This window comes from Canis lupus, assembly GCF_048164855.1.
Source record: "Canis lupus baileyi chromosome 5 unlocalized genomic scaffold, mCanLup2.hap1 SUPER_5_unloc_3, whole genome shotgun sequence".
In the NCBI taxonomy this organism is placed as follows: Eukaryota; Metazoa; Chordata; class Mammalia; order Carnivora; family Canidae; genus Canis; species Canis lupus.
The window spans coordinates 112,846-125,260 of record NW_027326410.1 but is presented as its reverse complement, the minus strand read 5'-3'; the positions used below and the strand labels follow the sequence as shown (position 1 = coordinate 125,260).

Below are 12,415 nucleotides of genomic sequence, written 5' to 3'. Positions count from 1 at the left end.
CATGGATCCCAGTTAAGAATCTTAGCCCTAAAGAATCTGAAAATGTAAACTCTGAAAAAAAAGGTTTTCCTTGACTTTTGGAACACAAGATGCTCTTATTAGACACTAGATGTACATAGGAGACATCCATTTTAGGTAATTTTTAAAAGAACACTCATGAGAATATTAAAGAGAAACTATGTAATTGTTAGAAAGATTTTAAGATTTGAAATCTTTTCACCAAAAATTGACATCAACCTCAAAAATGGATAGCTAAAGTGCTAGATTAGATTCCAAGTTCAAATGGTTTTATTTTTCTTTTTTTTTTTTTTTAATTTTTATTTATTTATGATAGTCACAGAGAGAGAGAGAGAGAGAGGCAGAGACACAGGCAGAGGGAGAAGCAGGCTCCATGCACCGGGAGCCTGATGTGGGATTCGATCCCGGGTCTCCAGGATCGTGCCCTGGGCCAAAGGCAGGCGCCAAACCGCTGCGCCACCCAGGGATCCCCTGGTTTTATTTTTCATTTTTTATTCTATTAGATAAAAAAAATGCTAACTCACAATTATAGGTCATCAGAACTGGCAGAAAATGTTTTATGGATCTGACAAATGGCTCTGGATATTTGGATTGAAATTATGGACAAACTTCCAATTGAGGACTACTTTCAGCATTCTGTCAAAGACCAAATCAAGGAACATACCACACTCAAGAGCTGGACTGTTGTATGCTTTGAGTTGGAAGTTAGGGGCAAATGATTTCCATTCTTTGGTTCCATTTGACTCTGAAAAGCATTCCCACTTCTGTTACAGCATATGTATGTGGTTTTATAATGTGTCCAATATGATGTCATTATTTTTTTCCTCTGAAGATGGAAGAAAATTGAGTATTTGATGTTTGAAAGGACTTATACACAGCATGATAGAGCTGTTTGCACCAGAGTTTGATTTTATTAAGAAATTCTCTTTTTTTCTCTTAAACATCAAGAAATTAAGTTGTTTTTGGCTCTGAAGTGATAGGATCAGGCCATTAACAAAACCCACTATACTGCAATACAAGCTACTTTGGCAAACCTCTTGAAATCATGGCAATGCTCTTTGCTAGCATTTTTTAAGAGGAATTGAAATATATAATATAACATTTCTTACTGAAGTTGAGGGCCTTCCTCTCACTTTCAACATATGATAAAAGTGAATATTGTACATGTTCATCGTTCACTGAGCATGTTGAATACAACTCATTACCAACAGTTCTAATTTGGTTATAGTCCCATTTACCACTATTACCCCCATATTTTTTTAAAGATTTTTATTTATTTATTCATGAGAGAGAGAGAGAGAGAAGTAGAGGGAGAAGTAGGCTCCATGCAGGGAGACTGATGTGGGACTCGATCCCGGGTCTCCAGGATCACAGCGTGGGCTGAAGGCGGCCTAAACCACTGAGCCACCCGGGCTGCTCTATTACCCCCATATTTAATCAAGGATAAAAAGCATATTAATGGCCACTATATCAGATAGGACATAGATACTGTTGCAGGTTAAACCAAAATACAGAGCCTAAAACAACAGAGAAGCTTATTTTTTTTTTTGAGAAGCTTATTTTTCTCCAATACTAAGGATCTTAGTATTCAAGGTGGTGCCAAGGGTCTGTCCCATAAAATCAGCAGATGGCCATGTTCCTTCTCTCTTGGCCTAGTGCTCTTCTAGATGTTGCCCTTGTCTGCATTGTCTAATAGAGCCCACTAGATCCATAATTAGTCATGGCAAGGAATAAAAGAGAAGGGGAGGGTACAAACCATAAAACTGTCCATGTAACTCATCCAATAGCTATAGTCATATGGCCACAACTGGCTGCAAGAGAGGCTGGAAGATGTCACCTTTATTCCGGGTGGCCATGGACCCAACTAAAATAGTCTAATACCATAAAAAGGGGAGATAGAGGATGAACATTGAGTATAAATAGTAGTCTTTGTCAGAGCCACCCTGTAAATCAAGCATTATGGGTTTGACTTTCACTCGAAACCTTTTATTACCAAGCAACACATTTCTTACCAGAGAATTTGTGTTCTGTCCGTTTAGCCCAACTTTTTTCCTGGTCTTCATAAGGGAACTTTCACAATTGTTAACTAAACCAAAAAAAATAAGGTTTTTCAGTGATAAATAGAATTTTTTTTAAAAAAAGAGCACTTTCTCCTAATCCTTTCCCAGCATATATTCTTTGAACAAATTATTATTAAGCATATAAGTAATTTAATTCACTCATAAAGTAAAATATCTGCACACATACACAATTAGGGAGTTTTCTTTTTTTTTTTTTTAAAGATTTTATTTATTTATTCATGAGAGACACACAGAGAGAGAGGCAGAGACACAGGCAGAGGGAGAAGCAGGCTCCATGCACGGGGAGCCCGACGTGGGATTCGATCCCGGGTCTCCGGGATCACGCCCTGGGCCAAAGGCAGGCGCTAAACCGCTGCGCCACCCAGGGATATAGGGAGTTTTCTTTTGGTCCAACTCAAATTGGGAATTTGTTGGTTCTGGTCACAAGGACTTCCAAAGGGTGATGCCACCTTTCGGCACAAGTTGTCTAGAGTCCACACTTGGGGGACAAACTTCAGGGTATGTGTCAGAGGTTTTTTTTTTGTTTAGTTTTGTTTTTTTTATTGCAAACAATAGAAATTAATTCTGGCTAGCTTAAAGGGAAAAGAAAAGAGTGCATCACGTGGAATGGGGATTGCTCATAAAAAAAGAGAAAGCAAAGGACCAAGTCTCACGAAGGACAGAAGTCAAGTCAGGGCAGCCCTGGGTACTAATGGAAAGACGCTCAAAGAAACCCTACCTCAATGAATCAGCTCTAGCTGTGTTCTGTCCTTGGTCACTATGCTCTGGTTTCATACTCTGGGAGAAGATTCCAAAGCTTTTTGTTATGGGCTTAATTGTGCTCCTGCCTCAAATTCATATGTCAATGTCCTAACACCCAGTACTTCAGAATATGACTGCAGTCACTGGAAGTTCTGAGAAAATATATAATGGCCTAAATATCGTACAGAGCTGCCAAGCAATATAAAATAGAATGATTGCCTTATGATATAATAGTAATTAAAATAACTATTATCATTATTATAGATAACATGTATTGAGTACTACTGTCTGCCAAGAACTGTGAAGGACACTTTTCTGCGACATGTTATTTAATACATTCAGCAACCTCATGAGCAACTGACCATTAACTATTATCTCCATTTTTAAAATGACAAAACCAAAATTAGTGATAAAACCAGATTTTGAATCTAAACCTATCTGAACTTAAAACTAGAATTCTTGGGCAGCCTGGGTGGCTCAGCGGTTTAGCACAGGCTTCAGCCCGTGCCTTCAGCCCAGGACCTGATTCTGGGGACCTGGGATAGAGTCCCACGTCGGGCTCCCTGCAGGGAGCCTGCTTTTCCCTCTGCCTGTGTCTCTGCCTCTCTGTGTCTCTCATTAATAAATAAGAAATCTTTTTTTAAAAAAACTAGAATTCTTATGCTAGCAAGCAATATTACCACTTAAAGTATTCAAACAGTAGTTCAACTTGCTATGGAGGCAGAAATCATAATTACCATTTTCCAAACCCATAATCTTTGTGGGAGTTTTTGATTTATAGAAGCACTATACTTTTCTTTGCTTCAGCTTTGGTTAGTACATTCTTGGGGGAAGGAGACTGAGGGGCTTAAGGAGCAATTGTTAATGAAAAGCTTTTGAAAGTTACAAGATTATTGAACTGTGTGCTACACTGAACAAGACAGGTAGAAATTATTAGATCAAAACATATGCTGACAACACAAAGAGAAATTGAGGAGTCAATCCCATTTACAATTGCACCAAAAACCATAAGAAACCTATGAATAAACCTAACCAAGGAGGTGAAAGAAAGACCTTTACTCTGAAAAGTATAAAACATTGATGAAAGAAATTCAAGATGACACAAAGAAATGGAAAGACATTCTATCTTCATGGGTTGGAAGAACAAATATACTAGCCAAAACAACCTAAACATTTAATGTAATACCTATCAAATACCAAGAACATTTTTCACAGAACTAGAATAAACAATCCTAAAATGTGTATGCAACCACAGAAGATCCTAAATAGCCAAAGCAATATTGAAAAAGAAAAGTAAAGCTGGAGGATGCCAATCCCGGACTTCAAGTTATATGACAAAGCTATAGTGATCAAAACAGTATGGTTCTGGCACAAAAATAGATATAGAGATCAATGGAACAGAAGAGAAAACACAGAAATGAACCTACAACTGTATGGTCAGTTAATCTTTGACAAAGAAGAGAAGAATATCCAGTAGGAAAAAGTCTCTTCAACTAATGCTTCTGGGAAAACTGGACAGCCACATGCAATAGAATGAAACTGGACTACTTTCTTACAGCATACACAAAAATAAATTCAAAATAGATGAAAGACCTAAATGTGAGACATGAAATCAAAATCCTAGAGGAGGATACAGGCAGTAACTTCTGTGATATCAGCTGCAGCAACTTCTTTCTAGAAATGTCTCCTGACACAAGGGAAACAAAAGCAAAGATAAACTCTTGTGACTTCATCAAAATAGAAAGCTTTTGCAAAGGGAAGGAAACAATAAAAAAAAAAAAACTAAAAGGCAAACTACAGAATGGGAGAAGATATTTACAAATGACAAATCTGATAAAGGGTTAATAGCCAAACTATATGAAGAAGTTCTAAAACTCAACACCCTCAAAACAAACAATCCAATTAACAAATGAGCAGATATGCACACATAATGGAATATTACTCAGCAATGAAATCTTGGGGCGCCTGGGTGGCTCATTCAGTTAAGTGTCTGCCTTCACTTCAGGTCATGCTCCTGGGGTCCTGGGATTGAGCCCCGCATCAAGCTCCCTGCTCAGCAGAGAACTTGCTTCTCCCACTCCCTCTGCCCCTTCTCCTGCTGGTGCTCTCTCCCTCTCTCAAATAATATCTAAGGAAAAAAAAATCTTGCCACTTGCAATGCTGTGGATGGAGCTAGAGAGTATTATGCTAAGTGAAGTAAGTCAGTCAGAGAAAGACATATACCGTATGATTTCACTCATATGTGGAAACAAAAAAAAAAAAGAGAGAGAGAGAAAGAGGCCAACTAAGAAACAGACTTTTCACTCTAGAGAACACACTGATGGTTCCCAAAGGAGAGGTGGGGGGTGAAATAGGTGATGGGGATTAAGGAGTGCACTTGTGATGAGTGCCAGGTGATGTATGGAAGCTGAATCACTATATTGTCCACCTGAAACTAATATTACACTATATGTTAACTAAGTTGAATTTAAATAAAAACTTAAATAAAACCTACATGCCAACAATGTTCACAAGACAGTGAGCTCTAACTACTCTGGAAGACCTTCCAGTGTCCATATGTTTCAAGTCTTTAAATCATTCTGCTCTGTACCTTGTCACCAAAGAACTGACCGACCACTACCTTTTTTGCAAAAAAAGGGTAGAAGCCTACTCTTGTAAGAAACCTACTTTTTGAGGTCAGAATGAAATGTTTAGCATTATCTCTTATATAATGCAATCATTCCTCTTAGGGTAATATCTGCCAGCCTGGCCTGCATATTAGAAAACCTGAAGGGCTGTTAAACAATGTATAAACCTGGGCCTCATTCCCAGACATGCCGGTGCAGGGGGTCTGGGATGGGCTTGAACATGGGTATTTTTGGAACCCTCCTCTTGTGCTTCTGATATGCAGCCAGGGTTGAGAACCAATGCCTTGTAACTATATCACCTAACTGCACTTCAAACAAACAATAAACTCCAATTTTTCTTTAAGACACCTACCTGAATTTATTTAAGTCAGAAAAGCATCAGACTTGTCACTGGCTTTTATCCTTTTTATCCTAATGAAAGTTCTGATGGTATTAATCAATCCATCTTGTCAAACAATGTGGGTATAAAACTTTTTCTCATTCACCATCAACAGCATAGGAGATTCCTGGCATACTTGCAAAATTTGACCAAAAGATATCCATACCTTTTTGTTCTAGACTATTCTACCCTTATAGTCTGTTTAAGGGTTATTATTATTTTTTTTAAAAAAAAGGTTTTATTTATTTATTCATGAGAGCCATGGAGAGAGAGGCAGAGACACAGGCAGGGGGGAAGCAGGCTTTATGCAGGGAGCCTGATGTGGGACTCAGTCCCAGGACCCCGGGATCATGACCTGAGCCAAAGGCAGATGCTCAGCCACTCCAAATAGTCTCTTTAGTTGTTTTTTTTTTAAATATTATATATGTGAAGAGAAGTTGCTTAAGGATAGGACTTGGTAGTGTGTCCTTGTCTATTGTGACAATAACACTGCATTGCTGCATTGCTGGAGAGAATGTTGTGTTTATTGCTCATGCATCTGGGGTGATTTGAGGATTGGTTTAGCAGTTCTGCCAACCTTTGCTGGACCAGTTCACACAACTGGGGGTCAGCTGGCCATTGCCTGATCCAGGTGACTGGGCATAAGCAGGGTGACTCTGGCTGTGCCCACTTTCTCACATCCTCCAGCAGGCTAGCCCAAAGATATTCTCGTGGTGATGTCCACAGTGTTAGCAAGCCACAGACACCTTCTTCAAGACTTGGTTTGTGTCAGTCAGGTCAGCTAACATCCCACTAACCAAAGAAAGTTAGCTGGCTGAGTTGCTTATTGAGGGATGAACAGTCACCCCACTCACAATGAGATGGCCAAGGGTGTGAATACAGTCAGGGAGAAAAAACTGGAGCTATCATTGTAATTCTACAACTGTTGTAAAAACAAATCCAATAATATCAAGCCCGGAAATGGAAATAATGAAACTAAAATAAGACAGTGAAATGATGAAATAAAATATTGGAAAAACAGAATTCTTATGCAGAAATGGGAGGCCACTGGTTTAACTTTGTCAGCTTTCAACTGCTAAATACTGGAGAATATGAAGGAAGGAATTGGCTCCTGCTTGCTACTGTTTCTCTCCAATCTAATAGATGACTGTTGAACTCTATGGAATATGGACAAATCATAATGTACTCAGGAAGACTTAAAGAAAAAACATGTCACTGTGAGTATATTTCAAACCGAGCAGTTAAACTGCATCAAAATATAATGAAGTCATTGAAATTATGAGGGAATTAACATGTTTAGGTCAATTGCTAAGAAATACATTAGATACAACAAGTTATATCCTTAAATCTCTAAATAATTTAAAAAGCAACTTTGAGATGCTATTCTATCAAATATCTTATTATTTGTTTACGTGATTTTAAGCAATAAAACAGATGTTTGGCAGAACATTATTAAAATAGGGAACCTCGAATCCTCCAATAGTTTCATAGCACAGTTCCCTTGATCCCAATTCCAATTAGGTGTTCCTTTAAATGATTTCATTTATATGCAAATCCAGATAGAAGTGATTCCTAGACCTTTTATCATCCCAAAATTTGGCCTGGCTCTTGATCTGAATAAGCAGGTAGAGTTTTGTTTTGTTTTTAAAGATTTCATTTATTCATGAGAGACACACAGAGAGGCAGAGACCTAGGCAGAGGGAGAAGCAGGTTCCCTGGGGGGAGCCTGATGTAATCCCGGGACATGGGGAGCGCAATCTGAGCCAAAGGCAGACACTCAACCACTGAGCCACCCAGGTGCCCCAGCAGATAAAGTTTTTTAAACTTCACAAAAATGCCTTAAACTGCATGATATTTAGTGAAATGACCACATTATTTTGAATATTTTGAATTCCATATATTTGGAATAGAGGATGAACTTGTGTATGAATACTAAAATTTCTTTCTCTCTGGATCAGAGTAGTTACAGAGATGAAGGAAGGTCTTATTAGTAACCACCTCCACATAAGACACAGAAAAATAGAAATCTGTGTTAAAATTCTAAAATATGGCGTAGCTAAGATAATAAGAAATTATAAAGTTTGCATTTTTTTAATGTTTTGCTATCATTTTTTCCACATTAAGGAGTACTTTTCCATAAATGTGTTATATATATATGTGGTATTGGAACATCAGTATATTTTTTAGACAAGAACATTTTTGTACTTGAAGGAAACTTAGAGGTCACCTTATTTAGCCTCAATTTACAGAACTGGAAAGTAATCCTCAAATAAGTTGAAGTGATTTGCCCAAAATCATGCAGCAATTTAACCATCATAATGATAATATCTATTACTTATGTAATTTGCAAAGCATTTTACATTTGCAATGTCCATGAATTTTAATAACAACTTTTTTGAAGTATATGGTACAGTTTTCTTCATCTATATATTTTTAGATAAATAAACCAAGGCACAGAGAGATCGAATAATGTATCCAGCATCACAAAACTATATAAAGGGACACAACAGTTCCACTGTATCACTAGGCATCCATAAAGCACCAAATAACCCAGTTGGAAATGCAAGTTAAAATCACAATGGGATGCCACTACCCACCCATTAGAATCAGAATGTCTGAACTCAAAAAAACTGACATACCAAGTGTTGGTGATGATGTGGAAGAAATGGAGCTCTCATACCCTGCTGGTAGGATGTGACATGGCATAGACACTTTGGATAACAGTTTGGCAGCTTATTTGGAAATTAAGCATATACCTACCATATGACCCAGACTTTTCACTTTTAAGTATTTACCCTAAAGAAGAGAAAGCCTATGTCCATGCAAAGTCTTGTACAGAAATGTTCATAGCAACTCTTTGGTAATGTCCTCAAACTGGAAACATGACAATATAAATGACTCTCAAAATAGTTACACTGATTGAAAGAGCCAGACAAAAAAAAAAAAAAAGAGCATGTAATTTATGATTTCATTTATTTAACTCTACAAAATTCAAACTAATCTTCAGTGACAAAAAAAGCAGATGAGGGGTGGGAGTGCTGGAAAGACCTGGAAAGAATACAAGACCAAGAAGAAACTTAGAAATTATGGAAATATTCTTTGTCTTGATTGTGCTGATGGTTTCATGGGCATATACATATGTCAAATGTACCAAATTAAGCACTTTAAAATATGCACTATACTATATGTTTCAATATGTATGTCTACCCTAATAAAACTGTTCAGAACAAAAAGTGACCTAGCTGAAGTCAAGATTCTGAAAAATCTACTTACGTATACCCAAACTTGGTGGATCATGCTGATCCAACATGTATCTTTCTACTGTTTTCATTGAAATAAAGACTAGCCACCAAAAAGTAGGCAGATATACAAAACAAAATAATAGCATTGTCACACCTTTATGCCTTGTAAGGCAGTTACAACGAATTTTATGCTTTTTCTAACTCATAGTTCCATAAATTCTAACAAGAAGTTAGTTACGTGTTTCATTGATTTGTTTTGTTTAAATAAGAGCAAAAATTCAATCAGAGAGTCATGTAACCCATACTGTTGGGAGTGCAAATGAGAAATCTTTTAGGGACATAATTTTGCATAGATGTTTCAAGTAACTTAAAAACCATCTTATTCTTTGGTCAGATAATTACACATCTGGCAGTTTAGCCTAAGAAAATGATCTCGAAACAAAAAGATTTATGGAAAATTTGCTCCTCCAAGCATTATTTATAATAGCCAAAAAGGGAAACAAACCTAATGTCAAAAATAAGGGAATTCTGGAATAAATCATGTCACATTGAACCATGGACTATTAAATAGCAATTAAATAAATAATTTATAACAGTTTTTGGAGAATCACTTGAAGACTTTCTGAAAAAAAAAAGCCAAATCACAAAATGTCTCTCCCTCCTCTTAAAACTAATAAAATGAAAAAAAAATAGGTTACAAACAGAAGGAAAAAAGCAATGCATAGAGAGAAGGCCAATTTCATATAATAATGCTTGAAAAGTGGTAGTCAGGGCAAGAAACAGACCAATAAATAATGTCATTTGGATGAACTCCTAACTCTCCATTCTAGAACAGTGGAAAGTGAGAGGGAGGAAGAAGGTAAATACATGAAATCCTAAATATTCTTGTGACTCCTACTCAGTTGAGGAGAGGTTATTTGGGACAGAGGGGAGCAGTATGGAACAAGAAATGCAGCAAACTCTTGTAGAAGGGAGAACTCCTTTGCCCAAGCCAGTGTCTGGCTAGTAACAAAGAATGGTGGCTCACCATTCTTGTTTTTCTTGATAGAACACATAGAGGGCTCTGCAGAGCAGTCCCTTGTGAGGCACAGACAAATAGCTCAGTGACAAACAAGGATTTGCTGGAACAGAAAGCAAAGGAGCAGGGTGCCTGGATGGCTCAGATGCTCAGATGCTCATTAAGCATCTGACTCTTGATTTTGGCTCAGATCATGATTTCAAGGTCGTGAGATTGAGTCTCACATCTTGCTCTATACTGGGCATGGAACCTGCTTAAGATTGTCTCTCTCCCTAACCCTCAGCCGCTACCTCCACCTCGTGCTCTCACTCTCTCTCTCTCTCTCTCTTTCTCTCTCTCTCTCTCTCAAAAAAAAAATCAAACAAAGCAGGGGCATCTGGGTGGCTCAGTGGGTTAAGCATCTACCTTCAGCTCAGGTCATGATCTCAGAGTCCTGGGATCGAGCCCCACATCAGGCTCCCTGCTCCACGGGGAGCCTGCTTCTCCCTCTTCCTATCCCTGCCACTCCCCCTGCTTGTTGCTCTTTCTGTCTCTCTCTTTCTCTCTCCATCAAATAAATAAATAAAATCTTAAAACAAATAAAACAAAAAGAAAGAAAGCAAAGGAGAAGAAGGCAAATTCATTGTTAGAGTGAGAGCACAGGGCAGAGAAGTCTAAGGAGATTCCCACCACCCATCCCCTTCCATACCCCATCAAAGAATGTCTGTATCAAAACTCATGAGATATTCCCCCTCTTAAAACCCCTGAGACATAGCAGCATTATTCATAATAGCCAAAAAAGTAGAAACAACCCCAACGTTCATTAACTGATGATGCGAAATGTGGCCTATCCCCACAACAGAATAAAGAAACAACCTGAATAAGGAAAATGTGGTATATAAGTACCATGAAATATTATTCAGCTTTAAAAAAGAGAGAAATCCTGTAATATGTGACAAATGGGTGAAACTTAAGGACATTATGCTAAGTTCAATAAGCCAGTCACAGAAGGACAAATGTTGCATGATTCCACTTCTATGAAGAATCTAATACAATAGAACTCATAGAAACAAAGAATAGAATGGTGGGTGCCAGTGGGGAGGAGGAAATGGGGAGTCGCTAATCAATGTGTATAAATTTTCAATTGTAAAGGATGAATAAGTTCTAGATATCTGCTGCACAACCTCGTGTCTATAGACAATACCATATCATACATTTAGAATTTTGTTAAGGATGTAGCTCTCATATTAAGGATTCTTACCACAATTTTTAAAAAGTCGATGGATAGGGGCACCTGGGTGGCTTAGTCAGTTAAGCATCTACCTCTTGATTTTGGCTCAGGTCATGATCTTGAGGTCGTGAGATCGAACCTTGTAGGGGCTCCATGCTGGGCATAGAGCCTACTTAAAGTTCTCTCTCTCCCTCTCCCTTCTGCCCCTTCTCTCTCGCCCTCTCTCTCTTCTCTCTCCCTCTCTCTCTCTCTTCTCTCTCCCTTTCTCTCTCTCTCTTCTCTCTCTCTCTTTCCCTCTCTCTCTCTTTTTCTCTCTCTCTTTTTCTCTCTCCTCTCTCTCTCAAATAAAGAAATAAATAGTACATGGATAAACTTTGAAAATATCATGCTAAGTGACAAGAGGTCACATACAGTATGATTCCACATATATGTAGTGTCCCAAACAGGCAAATCAATAGAAAGTAGATTGGCAATTCCCAGGAAAGTAGGGGGATGCGGGAGGAGGAAGACAATGAGGAAGGATTACTAATGGGTGGGGGGTTTCTTTGGGGGATAAGGAAAAGTGCTAAAATTAGTGCTGATGGTTGCACAGCTCTGTGAATATACTAAAAAACAACGAATTGTATGCCTAAAAATGAAGAATTTTATGGTATGTCAATTTTATATTTTAAAAAAATCCTATTATTAAAAAAAAAAAAAAGGAGCCAGAGAAGAGTGTGAACAGCTTCTGGGGAGAGCTGGGGGAAGTGCAAGAAGTGGCTCTGCTGAAGTGCTATAGCCTGAGTCGAGAAGGATGTGAAGCTTAAGGAAATTACTGAAGGGAGTAAGAAATGCCGCTGTTTAGATGTAATTAATCCCATTACAGGGCTTTAAATTATAGAAGAAAGATCACGACTCATTCACTAAAGATCAGAACCAGGCTTCTGAAAGTATTTGGAACACCAGCACTCGGTCCTCAAATTCTCAGGTTTCAGATAAGTGATAAGGGAATCGAGATGACTCACTTATATTCAGATGTGAGAGAACACTTTGGTAGGGCTGCCTTCAGCAACAAAATAACATATCAAGTATATATAAATTCACTACAGCAAAGAAAATA

The 12,415-nt window shown here is 38.0% G+C and overlaps 1 protein-coding gene and 1 long non-coding RNA gene across 3 annotated transcripts in view; one reads left to right on the top strand and one right to left on the bottom strand.

Annotated features, from left to right (window-relative positions):
- LOC140629416 (uncharacterized) overlaps window positions 1-12,415 on the bottom strand; it is a 187,166-nt gene that overhangs the window by 140,261 nt on the left and 34,490 nt on the right. The window contains exon 3 of the long non-coding RNA XR_012027246.1: window positions 2,031-2,104. This is a non-coding gene — a long non-coding RNA (uncharacterized lncRNA). The remainder of the gene's footprint in view (window positions 1-2,030; window positions 2,105-12,415) is intronic.
- Window positions 1-12,415, top strand: part of LOC140629411 (outer dynein arm-docking complex subunit 2-like) — a 272,107-nt gene that overhangs the window by 244,390 nt on the left and 15,302 nt on the right. The window lies entirely within an intron of this gene.